The sequence below is a fragment of the Mastomys coucha genome, unplaced genomic scaffold, assembly GCF_008632895.1.
Source record: "Mastomys coucha isolate ucsf_1 unplaced genomic scaffold, UCSF_Mcou_1 pScaffold20, whole genome shotgun sequence".
Taxonomy (NCBI): Eukaryota; Metazoa; Chordata; class Mammalia; order Rodentia; family Muridae; genus Mastomys; species Mastomys coucha.
In genome coordinates, this window is record NW_022196903.1 from 28,701,540 (window position 1) to 28,723,379 (window position 21,840).

The 21,840-nt window shown below is 38.5% G+C and overlaps 1 protein-coding gene across 1 annotated transcript in view; it reads left to right on the forward strand.

Annotated features, from left to right (window-relative positions):
- The window catches only part of Exoc4 (exocyst complex component 4), a 750,249-nt gene that overhangs the window by 488,606 nt on the left and 239,803 nt on the right, over window positions 1-21,840 (forward strand). The gene's annotated exons all lie outside the window — the stretch shown is intronic.

Genomic DNA, 21,840 nt, shown 5'->3' on the forward strand with positions numbered 1-21,840 from the left:
AGCAAGGAACAAGGAGATAAAGGAAAAGAGTGGAATCCAGAGTCCCCTTTGATCTCATGACCCCAGAGACCACCTCCCAGACTGGCCTCACCTCCTAAAGCTCCCAATAGTACCACTCACTCTGAAGTCTAGACCTTGAACACACGTATAGGAGATTCTCACCCGAACCATAACATATGGATAAAGCATCAGTATGACTAAGCATATATGTGAAATCTTCTCTCCTTCTCATGTCTTCTGCAAGGTTTCCTTGATCCCACAGACTTCCCTTCTCTTCTGCTTTGTGCATACTCCTTGTGTGCACATTTAGCAAGATGAATATGACACCATAATGCCTGTAAAGCATTGTCTGTTGACCATTTTGAATGTTCTGGCATCTACAAAGCAATTGATGCTTTATGTTCTTGAAACTTCAGACAAGTATTTCTAGGACAGAGTTAGGCTTGGTGTTAAGGGAACATAAAAGTTATCTCAGTTCTGAGTTGTGTCTATATTATTTTGGCTTCTAGTCTCAAAGGATTTAATATCTTTGGATATCCTTAGATAATCTATAGCGAAAACATGCTCAGACCATAGAACCAGGCAAAACAAGGTACATCTCTATTTCTAGTTGATCTACCAGGCAAAGGAAGAAACAAATTGCAGTGCCTACTTTAAGAATGTGTTAGCTGCATGAGGAAACTGAGTTGTTTGCTGTTGTCTCTCTACTGGTGGACAGGAATCTGTCTTCTGCATCTGCCCTTTGACAATAAGAGTACAAGCGTTGACGTCTCTATGTTGTTGCTCGATTAAACAGCAGGGTAGTAGATACTTCAGAGACTGCCCCTTCAGTCCTTTTTTCACACTGCTGACTTCAATAACACGATTTGTACATGAGTTTCAGTTCTATATTCACGCACTATTCAGTCTTCTTTCAGGAGCTAATTGAAAATCTTGTCTCTTGTTTCAGACATTTGGCACATGTTGCCCCAAGCCCAATTCCTTTGTGTGGCAAAAGAGACCATGAAAGAAGGCTAATTGACCTTTTTGTGAATGAAGAACTTCAAAATGGGAGTGATGAATCAGGGTCCATTATGAATGTAGACATGATTCATTTATTACTCTCATTAGTCTTTAGTGTGTGAAAGAGTCAACTTGTGTTTAATTTGTGTCCTTTTACATCATCAACATATTATTTTTTTAGGAGTTATCAAATGTTCAAGAGCTAACATTTGGCTTGGAGCAAGCCTATTCATATGCCAAATAATTTGGCTCAAGTTCAGAAAACTGTTGATTTGGGTGTTCAGTGATGTCCTTCAAAAACTCCAGCTTTTTATGTTTCTTGATTGCAGGCTGGGTGCCATGAACTTGTCCCCACTTCACTCACGCCCTGCTGATTGCTTTGTATCGAGTGCTTAGCTATGATTCACTATGGTATAACAAACATGAAGCAAAACTGTCCTATAACAGAAAAGCTCCTGTAGCTTTCTGGAAAGTAATTGCAATAGAAACAAAATCAAAAAAATAAAACAAACAAATGATCAAAAAAGGTCTTAAATCTCTTTTAAATACAAGAGTACCTTCAAGAGCAAGAAAATAATTTCTTTTGTAGTTTCAGGTGTTGTTTTAAGTATCTTTGTTGCAGTTGAATATTTAGTAAAATGGAATGTAAGTTCTATGTGGTGAGTTTTATTAGGATCATCAACAATTCTTGTTCCCTAACAAGGAAGGTTCTTTCAGCTTGGTATTTACCAGAATCTCTAACTCAAACCCATATGCATGTGATTCTTCCTACTAGTCCTCTTCTTGTGGTGTATATGGATAACAGGATCATTTGAATTTTATTTCATTAGAATACATTTTAAAGAAACCTTACTGCTGCTTCCTCTATTTAGTCATGATATGGAAGTAAAATACTTTCTGCTGAGGGTGCTGGAGCAGTCCTTTCTCAGGTGGTAAAAAGTGGTTCCACACTCCCAATGTTTTTCTTCTAAATAAAAAGCCAAGGCAGTATTAAGAATGCTGGCTAAAGTCAGGCATGATAGCATACCTTTAATACCAGCATAGAGGAGGCAAGTAGATTTGTGAGTTTGAGGCCAGCCAGAGCTACATACTTAGATCCTATCGCAAAAAACAAACAAACAAAACAAAACAAACAAAAAATAAACAGAAAATTGCTGATGTAATCAGGGATGCCTTACTTGGAATTGTGGTTAGAATCTAGTGTCCACTATAGATAATGTATGGCATTGCAGACCGTAAATAAAGTTATAGATAAGATTGGCAATGCAGAGTTCGAACCAGACTGTGGTTTCAGATCATGGCCAGTTATCTGTAGCTGTGTAGCTGTGTGTGCTCCAGAGAGTTGTCTCATCACTTTGTGGCTTCAATTTCCCTATCTAGAATATGACTCAATAATAGTAGAGCCACGTTTTATAAGGAGTAAGCTTGTTCGTACATATGATGTTACTTGAACTGTCTCTGGCATGCATATAATTTTTATGCATATGGATATGTGATATATACAAGACTATTTACATAGGCAGGTAAAATGTATGTCTTAGTATTATACCCATCCCAAGTAGTATTCTGTTCCTTGAGAATTACACTGTCCTTATAGTTCAGTGATATTTGCAAGCTAGGTCTCTAATAGTTTTTACTATTTAGTAATTAAAAGTCATTATGAAAGGTTAACAAACTGTATTTGATTGAGCATAGCTCTCATGCTACTCCATGAGAGCTTAAATATTGGACAAGATTGAAGTGAAATTAGTACAAAAGAAAGGTCTAAAATATTAAAAATGGGAATTTTGACCCAAGTTTCCATCTATGCAACTTTATGTTGGTTAGTGTCTTAGTGGCTATTTAGTGAAGGTACCCAAAAGGAAACCAAGTCTTTCATGTACTTATTATTGTTATTAATAGTAATATCAATGTTATCTGGGACTTGGCCAGAAATATAAGCTCACTGAGGACCTCACCTCCTTCCAGAGTGCAACCACCGTCAGCAAGCTATAACCACTTAACATTTCCCACCATTGTTCATTCGGAGTGTCAGAGCATATCCAAGCTTTTGGGCTGGTTTCCACTTTGTGGTGTCACAAAGCAGAAACAATACTACTCAAGCAATAACTGTGTTATCTAATCCCTGATTAGTCTGCAATAGTGTGTTATCTAATCCCTGATTAGTCTTCTGCTAGGGATCCTCCTCTCCTTTAATTTAATTCTACTAAAAAGCTAACAAGGTTTCTTTCCCTTCTGAATTAGCCTCATATGGGCTGCATCAGAGATTCTTAAGTAAGTTGTTACAGTGTTAATTGAGATTTTGTGGTCAGGCTCCATCCTTTAATAGATATGATAGGATTTGGCTTCCTCAGTATTTTCAAGTAAGCAACCTTCAAACATCTTATGATCTCTCTACTACTGAGGAGGTTTGCTACACAGGAAGGATGCCGAAGCAGCAAGCTGTCTATTGACTTGTCTCTGAGTATAATTAATTGACTCATCCCTAAGTACCTCAGAGGCAAAATGACCCTTAGACTCTACTTTTGCTTTTGTTTTTGTTTTTTGTTTGTTTTTATATTTTTGTTTGTTTTTACTGTGGCATTGCATTGGAAAGGTAATTTTGTTTAGGTCAGCCACAGAGTTTGCTTTCAGACACTCACAATTATGCCTATTGCCCTCTTCATTCTATCAGTGAAAAGATTAAATACCATGCCTTCCTCTATAAAAATGGGGTTTCTTTTCTTTTTAATGACTTTCTCAATACTACTAACTCTTTATTTGTGCTTCAGTGATAGGTAAAAAAATAAAAATGTGGGTTGGTAGTACTATAATATTCAAAGAGTAGGAAAACAAGAGACAGAAGAAGAGTTTAATGTCTGGAACCACAGCTTCTGAACTTTTCAGAAGCCTCTCTTCTAAACTTTTTCTCAGCCTCTGGATCATTCGGGAAAGTCTATGTACTGACTTGTAGATTCAGGTCAGAGATTAGTCCCCATAGTTTGCTAGGGAGACATTGGTATATTTAGGGGAAAATAGGAAAAGTAGCCACTTAAAAGATAGGGTAATGTTAAAACTGATAGTCACTAACAGTGCTTAACAGCCAGCTGTATTCTCGTCTCTGTTGATCAAAGGATATCCTAATATGTTAGGATTTAGAGTTAATATGCTTTCTAAAACCCCACTTTCTTCATATTTGAAATAAGTCTTTCTTCCTTTAGTTGCTTTCTAAGAACCTTTTAATTGCAATTTGATCATATAATTTGTCTGAATTGTCACACCAATAAAATTTTGTTTTGTTTTCTTAAATCTAGAAAGGGAAACATGAACAATATGAGCAGCTCCATCTATGTGTTACTGTGAGAATTTGTCATTAAACAGGCTGCACATATTTTAGCTGGCTTTTCATATTAATAGAGAAACAGCCTTTTCACTAAGGCTTGAAAACACTCCCAGATTCAACAGAAGTCCATCAGAATAATTTTGTACAAATAAAACTTGAGTGTCATGTCTCCGTTTCTTTCCCAGAATTCTACTGTCATAAGATCCCACATTGGGTAGAAATGGCTCAGTTTCTGCAGACTTGCCGTGCCTAGTCCTTGGCAAGGAGTATCTAAAGAAATCGTGGCCTGTCACAATCCTCCAACAGTCTGAAGGACCTGTAAATCCTACACCCCACAGCAGATTCTCTTACTTGGTGATCTATCAGGAATGTCCACAGTGACAGCAGCTTACGTTAGCATGGTGATACATTTTTAAATTGAGAATTAACTTTTGTTAGCTGAAATTGAAAATGAGAATTGCATATACTAGAGAAAAATCTTGTATTAAGCTGAGCTTCATATTGACTGCTCACAAAGCTGGAAAGATGACCTTTCATTACTATGGAAGCATGAGGCTATACATAACCAGTGAATCAGCCACTCTGACAATAGTAGATTACAATTCCTATGTTCCCACCATTCTTTGATTCTAAAGACTAATGTCAATTTTTAATAGAATTCTTTTCTGTAGTACAAATATGCATCATCTAAAAGCATAAGTCTGAAGCTATTTATGGTTTAGTGGGTAAAGTGCTTTTGTTACAGAAGCATAGGGCCTGAGTTCAGATCTACAGAACCCGTACAAAAGACAGACAGGATCATGCATGTCTGTAATCCCAGAAATCCTCTTGAGTTTTGGGACATGGAGGTCTGAGAGTCCCCTAAAGCTTCTGGGTCACCGTGCTGGCTTATTTTATGTCACCTTGACATAGGCTAGCGTCATCTCAGAGGAGGGAACCCCCTACTGAGAAAAGGCCTCCATAAAACTGAAACCGTAGGAATGTCTGTAGGGCCCAGCCCATTGCAGGTGGAATCATCCCTGTGCTGGTGGTCCTGGATTCCATAAAAAAGAAGGCTGGGCAAGCCAGGGGGAGCAAGCCAGTATGCAACATCCTTCATGCACTCTGCATCAGCTCCTACCTCTAAGTTCCTGCCTTGTTGGGTTCTTGTCCTGACTTCCTTCAGTGATAGAGTATGATGTGGAAGTGTAAGCTAAATAAACACTTTCCTCCCCTTATGAACAATACAGCAAGAGTTGGTAGACTTGAGCATAGGGTCTATGTTTGACATGAATACCCTCCATTTCTTGAGGATGTCATTTGCCCTCTCCAGGTTTATTTCTTTGTCTGCAGAATGCTAGTACTGGATAGACAGAATAGCAAGGAGGATAGACAGTCTTTTCTTTCAAAAGTTCACTGATTCATTCAATAACTAGGCTAAATCTTGATGATACCAGCCCTCAAAACCCATATACTCAAATCTTTTGGGGAACCTAATATATCTGCAGAGTATTTGCCTTCTTTACCTCTGCATTTCCATGAGGTTCATCCCTGATTCATCATGGTCATTGGACCGGAAAGGTAGGAACCTCTAAGCTGAAATTCCCACTGTGCTCTTGGCTTGGTCACAGCCCTTATGCCTTTGGGCATGTTGTCTGACTTCTCTTCAGATCTACCAGCTGTAAAACACAAACAAGGCTTCCTTCCCGACAAGCTGTGTGATGAATGACAGCAAGATAGTCTTGTTGTGTCAGCAGCAACCTATGCTGATTTTAATTATGACCTTGTGGTTTCTGTTTTCCTATTAGAGCTGTGCCTTTGTGATCCTAGCTTTTGAGGCGTTTCTACCTATTTGAATTAGGGATGAAGACAGCCAAGGTGGCTCAGCAGCAGAAGGCTGCTAAGTGTCATAACTGAATTGTAGTGTTTACTGAAAGTGTCTCTTAAGCTGTTGTTTAAACCATGTTAACTTTCATCACTCAGAGGAATTCATCAATCCTGACTACTAGTTATTTGTCAAAATGCTACATTAGGAAATAAAATGTTTCTGCATATCTAAGTTTCCTAAAATAAATGGAACCTCTGAGGGTATGCAAGCATTCTAGGGCTCATACTAGTTAGATGCTTGGGCCCCTGGGCTTACAAATAAGCAAATATCCTTCCTTGGTTTTGTAAAACTGTTGGATTATTTCAGATCACACACATGTACCCATCCTTGGGGCCTTAAGGGCATTAACATTAATGAAAGTGATGCAAAATTCAATTAGAAATTATCTGATGCTCTATGCATGTTGATTTCACTATGCAAGGAGCCTCTTATGCAGAATCTGCCTGAACAGATGAGACTCAGCTCAGGCAGGGAAAACGCTGTCAGAAGAGAAGCTTCAAATAAGGGCAGAAAAAATGATCCCAACATAGGAGCCCTCTTCACAGCATTACCCTTAGCAGAAGTAGAGCCTAGGGCAAGTCACATTAAAATAGACCTAAAATATTTTAAATGAATGCCAAGGATGACTGCTACTTCAGATTAAATGTTCCTAGGACTAGAGTAAATAACTATAATTGAACATGCAGGGAGACTGTGGTGATATCAAAGGCTGATTGTATTGTGTGGAATATACAGGACAAAATAAGGTTCTGGAGACCTATTTCCTGGCTTAAAGGGCATAGCACTAATGGATTCTATCCTAGTCACAAGCCTGAGGCATGGGAGAGAGTCATCATCCCAGAGTGGAAAGACTCAAATATCAAGACAGACCAGGGTTTAAATTCAAGCTGTGTCCTTCAATTCCCTAGTGGCTTTCAGCAAATTACTGTACTTCATCTTTAAAATGAGAATAATGTGGCAGGGCCTTGTGGCATGCCTGTAATCCCAACACTTAGAAGACTAAAACAGGAGGATTGTAAATGCACATACAAATAAACACACAGTACACACACAGAAAAGTGTATCAGTGTCATAGGGGTTTTATGAAGACTAGAAATGTAACTCATATATTCCTTCTGATCGTACTTGATATAGCATTCAGTAAATTATTTTTACTTATTTATTTACTATTTATTATTTATTTTTATTTAATGTTTTTGGCTGTTTTACCTACATGTGTATCTGTTATATGTATCATATATATAGCCCATAGAAGCCAGAAGAGAGTGTTTGATCCTTTAGGACTAGAATTATAGAGAGTAGTGAGTCATCATGTGGGTGCTAGGAATTATGAAATATCTGTTTGTTTTTCATATAATTTGGTTTGCTTTCAATGGTCATCCTATGAAGTGATAAATTCTTCATACCTCCATTCTTATATTCCTATATAATGAAAGAGTAGTCAGTTCCTTTAACCACTGAGTCACCTCACCAGTGACCCTGAATAAATGTTTTTTAAAGATCTTCTGTGATGGATCTTTTATCATGGACATGAACCTTGACATATCTTGAATTTTTCCCTTTTTAGCGCTTTCTAGTAGTTGGAAATTTCTGACTATCTACTATGTCTTCATTGTCTACGTCTCACTGCTGCATAGACGACTAGATACTACTACTAGGGTTTGATTGTAATTGGTTTCTGAAAGAGTATTCTATATGTGAACACACATCACATTAACACTTGAAGCACAGCTGTGTGTCATCATCGTCACAAGGCATGGTCCTGGCCATCATACTGTTTTTGATTCCTGTAGGAGGTAACTGCTCTTATGAACAAAGAATTTACATGATTCCTTGTGGCCGAGGGCCAAAATTTTCATCTCATTCATCGTGCCAAATCATTCATCAACCTTTATGTTCTTGAACTCTTGACACATTGAGAAAGTATAGTAAAGTACCCATCTAGTGAACTGTGAAGAGCTCAGGGTAAAGGATGATTGCTTGTAGCTTGCTTTAAAAACTATAAATGATTTGCAAAGCAAGAAGATTCGGGCTTTGAAAACTTAAACTGCTGGCTTTTTTATTTATTCTCTCATTACAATGTACATATGCTCAAAATCAGTCAATATATGTGGGGTTGAGATGCTTCAGTTTTTAATAGATTGTTGTGGTTGTTTGGTTTGGTTTGGCTTGGTTTGGTTTTTTGTTTTTTTGGTTTTGGGGTTTTTTGTTTGTTTGTTTGTTTTTTGAGACAGGGTTTCTTTGTGTAGCCCTGGTTGTCCTGGAACTGACTCTGTAGACTACGCTGACCTCAAACTCAGAAATTCCCTGCCTCTGCCTCCCAAGTGCTAGAATTAAAAGCAGGCGCCACTACTGCCAGCGCTTAATAGATTGTTTTATGTGTTTAATTTCTTGGGTATTTAGTGGATGACATGAAAAGAAAATTTCATGTAGTACATGAAATATCAGTTCAGTTTGTCATATGATTTGGTTTGCTTCCTTTGGACAACCTATGAAGTGATAAATTCTTCGTACCTCCATCTGCATGTTTCTATATAATAGAAACCAATTATTTAAAAACATTTTTATTCCATTTTCCATTATATTATTGGTAATTACATATTAATAATTTCAATCAATAAAATATGTAGCAATGCCACTTACATTTTTTTCTTAAAGCGCTTTCTTATTTGATGATTACATATCAACCTCCTTGTTTCCTTTTCTCCATCATCATCTCTCACTATGTAAAAGGTCAAGTGTAAGAACTGATAATGTGTAGCAGGTATTGAACTCTAGTGGCTAAGACTTCAAGTGACCATTAAAAGAACAGAAAAAATACACCTTTGGTATCTTAATTTGATCACTCTCATAGAGAAAATACACCTTAGTTTGTATACTGACCTGATTCATGTATTTGCTTTCTAATTTGGAACCTTAGTCTTTGCCTTTCTGAGTTTATCTCCAATTAATAAAATGACATATAGAGAATTCTAAACATCAATATTCAGGTGATTGGCCTGAGTCTTGTTCCCCTTCCTCTGTATAGACCATGATTGTGCATGTGGCATTGCTAGTGGACTCCTCCTGGGAGCTGACAGCAGAGTGTGGATATAATGACGCCTTTAGATTTGCTCTGAGTCTGTAATTAAATGACATCACTGAGTCTTTAATGCATCTGCTATGAAAGTTGGAAGGCTAAATTATCCCATTAAAGAGAGAAAAGTGTCACTGGGTGTTAAAAGATCCCAAGTTTAGTATGCTGTACAGTTGCTTCAGGAAAGCTGCTCCAAGCCAGTTGAACATGGAACATAGTGGGAAGGCTGGAAGGCTGGAAGGCCATGTGGTTCAGAACAAGCTGTTCAAGATCCACAGCTGCACTTGGGCTAACTTTAAAACAGAGCCATTAAAAAAAAATCTTTTGCCTTTTCAAATGCAAGTAACTCCTTGCCTGCTGTTTTTAAGCTCTTAGCTATGCTACTCCAGAAGATATTTGTAGCATATGACCTCATAATCATCTTATTCCTTCTATCTCACAGTTAATCTATGAATCATGTTAGAAGGATGGACTGTGGTTAGACAGGAAGGGCCATGGTTTACTTGTGTATAGATGCCTCCATATTCCCTTTCCTCCCAAAGCCCTTGCTCATGTTCTCTGAACTACCTGCATTCTTATATCCTTAGCACTTTAAGTGCCATGACTTTTAGTTGCAGAGTTTAAAAGATGGGGTGGAAATGTAAATAGGAACCTGTGTTAACCTTAAAACTTCAGAGTCTTAGCTTCTATCCCAACTTCTTCCTTATATACCAGATATAATCGTTAAGGGGTTGTTTTCACTGCAGGCAATGGAAACTGTGGACTGGTGAGTCACTAAGAGATAGACTTGTGCCTCTTATGGATGAGGCCCTAGGTTCAGCCCTCAGAACAGAGGAAGTGAAAAGAAGGAAGAAAAAAGTAAGAAAAGAGATGTAATATTAAAGGGGGAAAGGTAGTTTTGGAAGGATACTGTAATACAAAACCCATAAGAATGCTAGAGCCCTCATAAGAGTCTGTGGCTTAACAGTCCTACTTATCGTTCACTCCAAGTTACAGACCAACCATCTTAACAATACTGGACAGATTAGTGGGAGCAACAGTAAAGCCACACATTAAAAGAAATGGTGTCAAAGAATCTATTTTTTTTTTTTTAAGAAGAAGAAGACTAAGGATATCACCTCAAAAGCATGTGTGTTTTTGGATTAGGTTTGGGTAAGGACACATCAAGAATTTAATACAGTGTGGACCAGGTTCAAGTAGTTGTGTAGCATAGCATAAGTCCTAGAAATGTAGCAATAGTTCTCATAACATCTTCAGAATTTGAGAAGTGTGGAACACTGGTCCTAAAAAGCCAATGACCACTCTAACAGGATGCATTTTTCTGACTTTCATTCACTATTTATTTGCCAGTTCTTCCATAGTCAACAAAATGCCACACAGCATCCAACAATGTTGAAGTTATCAGGCCATGGAAGGGTGATTTAATATCTTATTAAATTTTGTGTGTATGTATTTAGGAGAGAGAGAGAGAGAAGCAACAGTTAAAGAAATAGAGGCCATGAATTGACAGAGAGTGGGGTGGGTTCAGGAGAAGGGTTGGTGGAAGAAAAGGGAAGAAGGTAGATGATGTCATTATATTTTAATTATAAAAAGAAAAAAAGGAAAAAGTATCTCCTACATGTGCATGTAGTCAGACAAGAAAATAGAAAAGGGGCTGCTAGGCCTTTTTTTTTTTTAATCCCTTCAAATGGTATTACTTGACTTATATGTATTCAGAATCCACTCTACTTAAAGTATTGAGATAAAACTGTGAAAACTAAAGATGTCAAATCAGGTTCTGCATTTCTGTGCTTTAGTTGATAATATAAAACACAGAAGGAGCTATTATACAGTTAGACTTCAAGATTGTAAATAAATTCAAGATGATCATACTATAGATGCAAAGAGATTTATGCATAAAATAGAAAGGATTTATGAACAACAGTAATTATAAGTAACATTTATTGAGCATTTGGGTCATGTACTACACTGAGTACTTTTTAGGGGTGAATTCATTTAATTGCTCAACATATAGGTGGTGTAGATTTTTAGATGAAGGCTTAAGTCTTAGTCATTTTAGACTATTAAAGTAAAATACCATGTATTGAGTGGCTTGTACTACATTTCTAGAGTTCTGGAGTTTAAAGTCTGAGATAAGAGTGTCATCTGGTTCTGCTAAATGTTCCTCCTGACTTAAAGATAGCTGCTTTTGGTGTATCTCCTTATGGGCAGTATGGGAGGGTCTGTTCTTATTAAGATACTTAGCCTATCTTTATGACCCCATTCAAACCTAATTCGTTCTAAATGATATACCTCCTAATACTATCAAGATACGAGTGTAGCCATGCGTGGTAGGACTGTATTGGAAAGTCTAACTGGTAGATTTAAAAGTTCTTGTCCATTGATAACTTAGGTGTAGTTGCTCAAGTTAGCAAACTCTACCCCAGCTACTGTGTTTGTTTAGAAGCTTGTGTTGCCACAATAACTGCCTGATAATCGCAGGTGTGGTAGTTGCTCTAAATATCCATTTCAAAGATATGTTATTTTAATGTCAAAGGTGTTGTTTCTAAGTCTGTGTTGTTAAAAATAGTGTTAGATTTTGCCTGTAAGTTATGAGTTTTAGCCATCACAAACACATTATCCTGAGATCTCACTTCTCACTCTGGAGATCCTGATGTGCTCTACATATTGATCATCTTGTTTAAGCGTCCAAGGACACACTACTGTGGATGGTGAGAGCTCCATCCATTGGACCATATAATTAGCTGAAATATTATTCCCATGTAACAAACCTGACGCCATCAGTGTTGGGCAGCTCCTGAGGGAGTCTGGATCTGCCTCCAGCCCTATAAATAATCAACTTAGGAGTAACACAGCCTGATGTTCCCAGCAGAGTAAGAGTTGCCTTGCTTTGAAGTGCACAGTGAGCCAGAGGTTGCTGAGTGGACTGTGCTTCCCACAGCTGGAAGAGAAGCAGGCTGTTAGGAGTGATAGGACATGCATTAGACTGTAGACAAGAAACAAATGTAATGAATTGATTTTCATTGGAGAAGTCTGAGACATGTCTTCACCTGAGGTTACCTAATAGTCCTGAAGCTTTAAGCTGCTAATGAGAGTCTCTCTGCCCATCCCATTGAGGCACTTACATGTTGCTAAGCACTGAGAAGGATGGAGCAAATGATGCAAAAGCATAATTCAATTTCCTGGAACTGTGAAGGTGATTCCTGTTACACCTGAAATTGCTCTAAAAGGACAGAACTTAGACAGCTGGTAGAAACTGAGATCTGTATGCCACTGGCACAGGTCAGTGTTAGTCCTGTGCTGTGAAGTTAGTGTTTTGTGGATGGCCACATGGATTAAGTTGGAAAGAAGTTATTAGGTAAATTCTTTCTGTAATGCACCCATTCCCAAAGCTAGGTCATCTTCCTTTTCGGGGTTTACAACAAGCATCCTCCCTAAAGGGAGGATGGCATGACAGAATTGTTCTTTAGCTCCACAAAAAGAAGTCATACATGTTATGTTTTGCAGGTAGAGTTTTCTGCTGCAGGCTGCCAGGGACACTGTGGGAACTTGCTTGTCAAATAAACAGAAAGCATTCATTCTCAGGCATGTAGTCTCAATAGCTTTCACAAGCATTAAACTCACTTAGAAAATAATTAGTAATCAAAAAGGCATTTAAACTCAACCCTCTGAAGCATAGAGAGAGATGTGCATTACATCAATTGAACTATCAGTTTAAATATCCACTTTAGTTGTAGACATAATTTGGTTTTACTGAAAGAAGGCATGTATGTAGATTGGAAAATGTGGAATGTTTTAATCATTGAAGTATCTTTTTATTAGAGCTGAGAATTAGGAACTGTGTTGACCTATAGGTCTTCTCCTCTCCACTGGAACTTTTGCCTTGTAATACTGTAGAGCTACAGGGACTCCAGCAGCTGACCTCATTCAGCAGCTGCCCACTGAGGATGCCCAGTACCTAGGATGCTGCTAAGTTGATGGTAAAATTCACAGTTTATTTTCAATATATTGTTAAAAATAAATGTTCTTCACATGCTATTGTAAAATACCAAGACATGAATTTATACTTTAGCTGAAGTTCTATCTGCTCAGAATAAAGCATTTACTTTATGGAAGTTCCTAGTACCCACTGTTTCAGTTCAGTTTACATCTGTGTGCATGAGGTCTCATGAGTGCAGTGTCACATATGATTGGAACCTTAAAATCTGTTGATTGGTTGGCTGGACAAATGGGTACTGGATAAAACAATTAGAATTCCTTTTGGCAGTTATATAAATGAATTAATTTTCTTTAATAGTTACATATTATTTAATAAATGCAGAGTATTTTGAAACAAAGTCTCTATGAGAGTAAAAAATAATGATTGGCTCAACAATTACTTTGGGTAGTTGCAAACTATGCCAGATAAGTGCCTTGCTTTAAGAATACAGTAATAACAAAACCAACATTTGAATCCAGAGTCACTTGGTCCATAGTCTTCTCACCAAAACTATATTTTTTAAAAATGCATCTAGTTCTTGAGACATTTAATCATATATGTGTGAGTGAGTGTGTGTGTGTGTATGTGTGTGTGTGTGTGTGTGTGTGTATCTGTGTCTGTCTATCTATTTGTGTGTCAGAGAAACACAGAGAGGGAGAACTCCATATGTGTGCAGATTCAGTCACCTATGTGTGCATATGTAAAGACCAGAGGTCAACTTTGGGATTTTCCTCCATCACTGCCATATTTTTGAAATAATTTCATCACTAAACAGGGGACTCATAGTTTCAGATAGTCTAGCTACCAAGTAAGCATGGCAAGGCCTCCTCCTGTCTGTACCCACCACTTCCCAGCATTGGAGTCACAGATATACATTGTCCCACACCACTTTTACATTGGTACTAAGAGTTTGAGCTCAAGTCCTCAGCCATCTCACCCTTTTTTTTTTTCTCTGAAACACCATTTTTCACTAAACCTGGAGCTCACCAATTTGGCAAAACTAACTGACCAGCAAACCTCAGGCATCCTCCTGTCTTCCTCATTAGCTATGGGATTCTTGGCACAAGCTACCATGCCAGGCTTTTTTTTGTCCTCCTCCTTCTGCTTTTCTTTTATGGAATTTTTTTCATATACATTATTCTGATCACAGTTTCTCCTCTGTTAGCCCTTCCAAGATCCTCCTGACCTCACCTTCATCCAAATACATATCCTGTGATAGTCTGTGGTTAGAAAACAAATAGGCATCTAAAGAATAATAACAAAATGAAATAAAACAAAACAAACAAACAGAAGAAAAAGAGACACCCCCCCCCCAAAAAAAGCGCAAGAAACACATATAGACAGTGGCACAAGTTCACACACAGGAAGCCGATAAAAAAACACAAACCTAGAAGTCACATATATACATACATATATATATATATATATATATATATATACACAAAGGAACTATAGGAACTATATGGTAAAGAGAAAGGGATGAGAGAGAGAGAGAGAGAGAGAGAGAGAGAGAGAGAGAGAGAGAGAGAGAGAGCAGACAGACAACAAACGTCAAACTTCCAAAAATACCATTGAGTTCATTTGTGTTGACCATCTACTGCTGAGCATGAGGCCTGTATTCTCAGTGAGACTCTGTTGGAGAAAACTAATTGTTCATATCTAAGTAGGTATGAGTTGGAGATTAGGGACAAAGCCTTGTGCCCACTTCTGTCAGCACTAGGACCCCCATCTGGTGTAGATGCATACAGGCTCTGTGCTGTCACAGTCTCTGGGAATTCAACATATGTTGGTCCTGCTGTGTTCAGAAGGCCTTGTTTCCTTGGTGTTTTCCATCCCTCTATCCCTTACAATCTTCCAACCTCCTCTCCCACAGGGTTCCCTGGGTTCTGAAGGAAAGGAGTTAGTAGGAACATCCTATATAGGACTGAGTGTTGCAAGATATCTCTTTCTGCACATTGTGTGGCTGTGAGTCTCTGTAGTTATTCACCTGATCTATGAGTATAGCAGGATGTTGTTAGGAGTCATTTTATTGCCACATCCCTTTAACAGAACAGTAGCATTTGGCTTTCCTCTAGAACTCTACTCTGTCTGGTCTCAGGTTCTTGGACACCCAAGCATGTCAGGGATGGGTTCCATCACATAGAGTGAGTCTTAAATACAATCAGGTATTGGCTGGTTACCTGCACAAGCTTTGTGGTAACATTGTACTAGCACATCTTGCAGGCAGGTCATCATTGTTCGGTTGAATGGTTTATAGCTGGATTGGCATTTACCTTTTTACTTTGGTAGTGATGCCTGGCATTTGTTTGTTTGTTTGTTTGTTTGTTTTGTTTTCAATGTGGGAATCTAAACTCAGGTCTTTATCCTTGTACAGCAAGCAACTTACCCTTCTCCCCAGCCCCTAAGAAATGTAATATTTTCAAAACAAAAATAGTACTTAAAATTGAAAACTCAAGCGTCTGTAGCTCTAAATAAAACTGACTTGTACAGTTTCTTCTTACTTTTGTGTCTGCGGGTATAAAGATGTGATTCAATATTGTTTTTCATTTGAGGATAGGACTCTGAGTGAATTTTATGCTCTAGAGGATATCATCAGTGATGGTCAGAACCACTTTTGAGGACTGATAACACCATGGACCCTGAAAACTGCTCGTGTTGTCAAACCCACACCACATCGGGCAGGTTGCAGACCCTAGATAAAAGGTCTTTCGATAAGGTCCCCAACACCCTTCCTTTGTTTCTTTCATGGCTTTGGCTGCTTTGTCAGAAATGAAGGGGTTTTCCATCTGCTTTCTCTGCCCATCAGAGTTAAACAGCCCATAGTGTTTCATCACTTACAGTGTTCCAGAGGTGATTTCCACATTGTCCATGGACACTGATTACTTATTTACAACTGAGACATTTTATTTTTTGGAAAATACAGAAGATAAAAAAGCTGCTGTAGAAGAAAATTGTTCACAAAGAGCAAAAATCTAAATTACCATGCTATGATGAAGCTGTAAGTGGAGCTATTGTAAAATATGCATTTTTATCCCCAAATGAAAATGCAACTGTAAAAACTGAGATGATTTTAATGTTCTGGAAAAAGTCTATAAAAGTAGTGTGCATTTAGAGTTTTTCAAAAGGAGATGTCAAATAGTAGCAACGAGCAGTCAGTCAGTCAACTGTAAGGTGTTGGAGAGGATTTGCAGGCTCTCTAGTGTAGAGAACCAAAGGGTGTGGCATCCCAAGGTGCCCTTCTTGCCTTGAGACCATCATTAGGACGGTTCTTCACTGCAGTTACAAGGAAAGGACATTAGCAAATGTAAACACTTTGTGATACTGCCTTGAACTCTTCAAAGAGGAGCCTGTGTAGGAAGCCCTGGAATATTTTCACCTCATTTTTTCTCACTTTCGTTGCCTCTATCCTAGTGATCTGAGAACAGAGACAGACACTCTAGTACTCTGTTACTCTTGACTAGTTATCTGTCATTTCATATAACTTTTAAACTGTATGTCTCAAATGTGTGACTCCATAAGAACTTTGAGCATCACAACAATGACAGGTCCATATGCACTTGGGGTGCTTCCCGCCCTGTGCTCCTCCTGTGGGGAGCAGGTGAAAGGCCTTGGTGACTGTGAAGGGAAGCCAGAGCCTCCTCATGCATCTGCTGTATTCTTTTGCTACTTTTTTTTTTTTTTTACAATTTCAACATTCAACTTTAAATTCTCTATGAGTGTTCTAACATTTTTGATCCCTAGATGAAAAAAATATCCATACATGTCTTTAAAGAAATCAACGCCAGGCAGTGGTGGTACATGCCTTTAATCCTAGCACTTGGGAGACAGAGGCAGGCAGATTTCTGAGTTTGAGGCCAGCCTGATCTACAGAGTGAGTTCTAGGACAGCCAGGGCTACACAGAGAAACCCTGTCTCAAACCCCACACACACAAAAAAAAAAAAGAAAGAAAGAAAGGAAGAAAGAAAGGAAGGAAGAGAGAGAGAGAGAAAGAGAGAAAGAGAGAGAAAGAGAGAGAAAGATAGAAAAAAGGAAAAAAATAAATCATAACATATACATTGAGGAGACTTAAGTAAATAAGACATAAGTAAATAAATGAGACCTTTCCTTCTTTGCTGTTGCAATCCAGTCACAACTTAAGCATCTCTTTCCCAGTCTAAATGATAAATAGTTGTGGACGCAGCTCCATGACCACCTCACTCACAGTAGCACAATACCTGGCCCCCTCTGAGCCAGGAACAGAGCCTACTGCTTTGACACATTTGCTGTTCTTTGTGAAATCTCAGAATGAAATCACCTTTGTCTTGATTTTGAACTTACTAAGCTATGCCATTCCCCAGTCAGAACCTGAACGGTGGTTCCTTCAGATCACCTCGTTTAGGTCTCAGTTCTTTCAGCCCAGATGCCCTTCTGTCCTTCAGTTCCTTGGAAACTACCCAGCCTGCTGATAGTAGCCTGAGTGTGTCTCAGCCAAGGGCTCCCGCTCACTGTCTCTTCAGTAGCTGCACTCTTTGACCTCAGAGGAGACAGCTCCCAATCTAATCACTGTTTTGCAATGTTTCAACTATTCACTGTGTGTCCTTTCTTAAATGTCAGACTGAAAGGACCAGTTTCAAAGAACTCCATTTTTTAAAATTAGGTATTTCACACACAAGTTTATATATAACCATTGTTGAATAATCTGTTATCTTCAATGAATAAGGAATAAAGATACTAAGAGAAAGAGAACAATGGTTAATGGGTTTGCTTTTCCCTCTAACCACAGCCATGAAAATGTAATTGTCATTAAAGGGCTATAAAGTTGTCTGCTTTAGTGGTTCAGCACACTAATGGCTCCCTGCTTTTAGTGCTGTTTTAGTATGTTGACCCCCAGTTCCCTACAGCTGGGAGTTTATTAGTCATTCTGGCCTTTGGGAATGAATATTCATAATAAGAGAGCAATGGTGATTCAGTTCCTCTTTACAGTCCCAAGGGAATTACTCTTAGCAACTGGGAAAGCTGGGGTTTACACCAGCATCCCATAGTGAACCATGGACTGTGAAGCTAAGTTCACAGTCTCTTGTGAGCAAACTGAGGCTCAGGGCCACAGTTCTAAGTTGTTTACTCACATTGGACCATATGCCTTCTGATTGCCAGGTCATAGTCTATGATATTATATATCCTGCATATTAATTTGTTTGCTTTGTTATAGAAGTTATATCCTGGGAAGATATGAAGTGCCAAATAGTTAGTTAGAACTTGACCCTGACAATGAGATATCAGTGACAGAGCTAAGGAAGGAGAGAGGAGTACAAATGTGGGTCTTTTCACTATGTTGGTTTTTAAAGTAATTTTCCCAACTACATTATATATTCCCCCTTTTAACTCTTACCGTCATTATAAACAACTTTTTAAAAACACCCTTGAGTTTATTAACAAATAAGTTGTGGAACACCTGCTTGATGTTGATGGTTACAGGAGATAAGCAGCATATATGGAAGGCATATGTTCCTTCTTTTCCTAATTATAAATATTAGATGATAACTTTATTAAAAATTATGATTATGTTTTAATTTACAGTAGACATCCAAACATTTAACTTTAAGAGTTTTCAGTTAAATTTCATTTCAATTTTTCCCATAGACCGCTTATTTTAGTGAATGTTTTATTCTTTACATTTTTTTAATGAAATTAGGTCTTAAGAGAGAATTGTTTTACTTTCCCAGAGTGATACCACTTGAATCTTTAGCTAATTTTGTGTTTTTCTTGGACTGTATACCAATCAGAATAATTGAGAAAACAACTATAGTGAACCATGGCCAGAGAGCCACCACCCAAGGCCATTGCAGAGGTCCTCAGTAGACTGAAGGCTGAACTCCATGGCTTTGCCTATGGAGGCTTGGTGCTGCCCCAACACTGGGTTAACAAGATTATGTTTAGTGATCTATGTCTTTGGTTTTATGTGGGAGCCACCTGACTTTATACATGTACTCTTTCCCTGGTTATGTGCCTAGGAAGCTAATTATTCAGTCAGAGAGTAATGAAAGACCCTGCCATCTGTCTGCTGCTTTAATAGTGTCAGCATATCCCAAATAGGACATAATTGGATTGACAGACACAAAGCCAGTTATTAGAATGTTATTATCTTATTGGGGAAAAAAACAGGCAAAGAAGCATACAGTGTAACAAAACTAATCTGATGTTGTCTGTTATTCCTAGAATACATCACCCTTCACACAGAATACATGGGCTTTGAAACCCCTGACCAGCTTAGGAACGTTTGGAGTTCCTGTTCTCAGAACTCATTTCTGTATTATTACAAATCATTATAATGCAATCTAATAAAACACAGTTTGCATAAAGATGGGGCCCATTTATAAAGCTGTCACCCCAGCCACTCTATTAATAGAGCCATTTTAAAGATTTATTGTGAGCATATGTTACTTTTTGCAGAGGGACAGATTGAGAGCTGCAGGATTTGAACATGCTAGAATGTGCTACTGCAGATAGCTCAGGGGGAAAAAATGAAGCTATTTTGTGCAAGATATGTCTTTCTTCCTTTGCCGGCATAACTGCAAGACAGTCGTAGTCGGGCACTGAAGAAGGTGATGAGGGCATAGTCCTGCTACAGAACTGCCTTTTGTTTCTTTCACATATTCTGCTTTGTTTTCAGATATCACTGAAGATTTGGGATCACATGGGTGAGCAAAATATAAGGCTTTGGAAGTGTAGCTGGTTATGAGCTTTCTCTTTCAAGAAGCTGTGGCTAGATCTATCTGACAGCTGAGTAGTAGAGGTGTGGTTTATGAATTCAGAGACAGGTCAGGGACCATTGTACCCCTCCTTGTTATATCCTAGTGTTTCTTGCCCTTGGATCTCATGGAGAGAACTAGAGAGGAGTCCAATAAGCTTGTATATTTGTGTGTGTGTGTGTGTGTGTGTGTGTGTGTGGTGTGTGTGTGTGTGTGGTGTGTGTGTGTGGTGTGTGTGTGTGTGGTGTGTGTGTGTGTGTATGTGTGTGTGATTTTTCAACAAGCCTATACAGAGTTCCTGCAGTGTGCCATGTCCTTTCCTGGGTTCCAGATACTGCTGGAAATTGGCCAAAGAGCTCCCCTCTGAGGGTTTACATTCCACTGAGGCAAATAGAAAGTAAACAGCAAAGTCATATGTCATATCAGATTGTGACAATTACAGTAGAGAAAAAGAAGGCCGCTGAAAGAGACAGTTAATTAGATATTTTTTATGTCAGCCCTTCTCTAAGATTTTAAAGAACTGACTGCTAATAGTGAGTATTGTGTCTGGATAAAGTACCCAACAGATTCATGTACCCTGTTCTGTCCATTACAGACAGCTTACTTTGCCCGGTAATAGTCCTCGGTATCCCTTGATTGCAAGTTAGTGCATAGTGATGGACATGCAAGGCTGTTGTAAGCCACACGAAGTCCATAACACTCCATAGTTCCACCATTGTAAACTGAGTCACTGCTTGTTCTTGAAGAAATTCTTTCCTGAGGAGGCAAACTACTTACAGGCATCATTTTCTCATTATAAATAGTCTTCTATTAACTGATTTGAGAGATTTATAAATGAACAAAATTAATTTTTATAATTTTACTTAATGTAATGAGTACTGTGGTGAGACACTTATATGCATTGCACAAATGTAAGGCAGTGTCACCACGCGTACATCACTGACAACCTTACAATAATTCCTCAAGGCACATATTATTTTTTCATTTGTAGATTAATGGCCTGGTCAGGGAAGTTCCCTGCTTAACTATCAGCAGATCCAAAGCCTCTGGACCTGTCTGACCCTAAATCCTATACTGTCTTTTGTATACCACATTGTCCAAAAGATATTACCTGTGAGTTCTTAATATTAGGGGCAAACTGTGTTAGGAACCATGGGAAATATAAAAAATAATAATAATAAAATAAAAATTCAATTCCTGTATCCAGAAAAATGAAAATACACTGGAAAGAGATGATCACATGAGAAAGAGCAGAGGACAGTGAGGGATGAGGTAGAGACACGTAATTGCATTGCTCGGTCTGTGAAAGCTAGGGAGAGACAGAGATTAATGGAGACTGCAGGCAATAAGCCTGTAGCAGAGCATTTGAGAGACAGGTAGAATCATCTGTGGATGTTAAGATCCACTCATGTACCTAGGCTGAACATCACATGTTGTGTCATAACCCATGAAAATTGCTAGCGACGGTAAACACAATGCAGCTAGAGTTTCCTCCAGCTTTCCTCTCCTGTAGTTAAGCCCCAGACGAAGTGCTCGCCTTGTGAAAGAAGCATTATGTTACATAAAATAAATGGATATTCTAGAAGGCTAGATCACATACTCACACTTAGAGCAGTTAGATGGTGAAGGTATGAAAGGTAGCCACGAGCTGATTCTGACTAAGGGACCTATGTTTGTGTCTCCCGTCCTGCCTCTCCTGGGACACATCTTCATTGAGTAACTCACAGTCTAACTGTCTCACTCACTTACACTGTCCCTGGTCAGTCCATGTCATGCAAGTGTTTGAAATATCACTGAAATGAAATGTGCTCTGAATGGGCAGAACCTTTAACAAAAAGTCCAGAATGAAAAAAAAAAAAAATGCA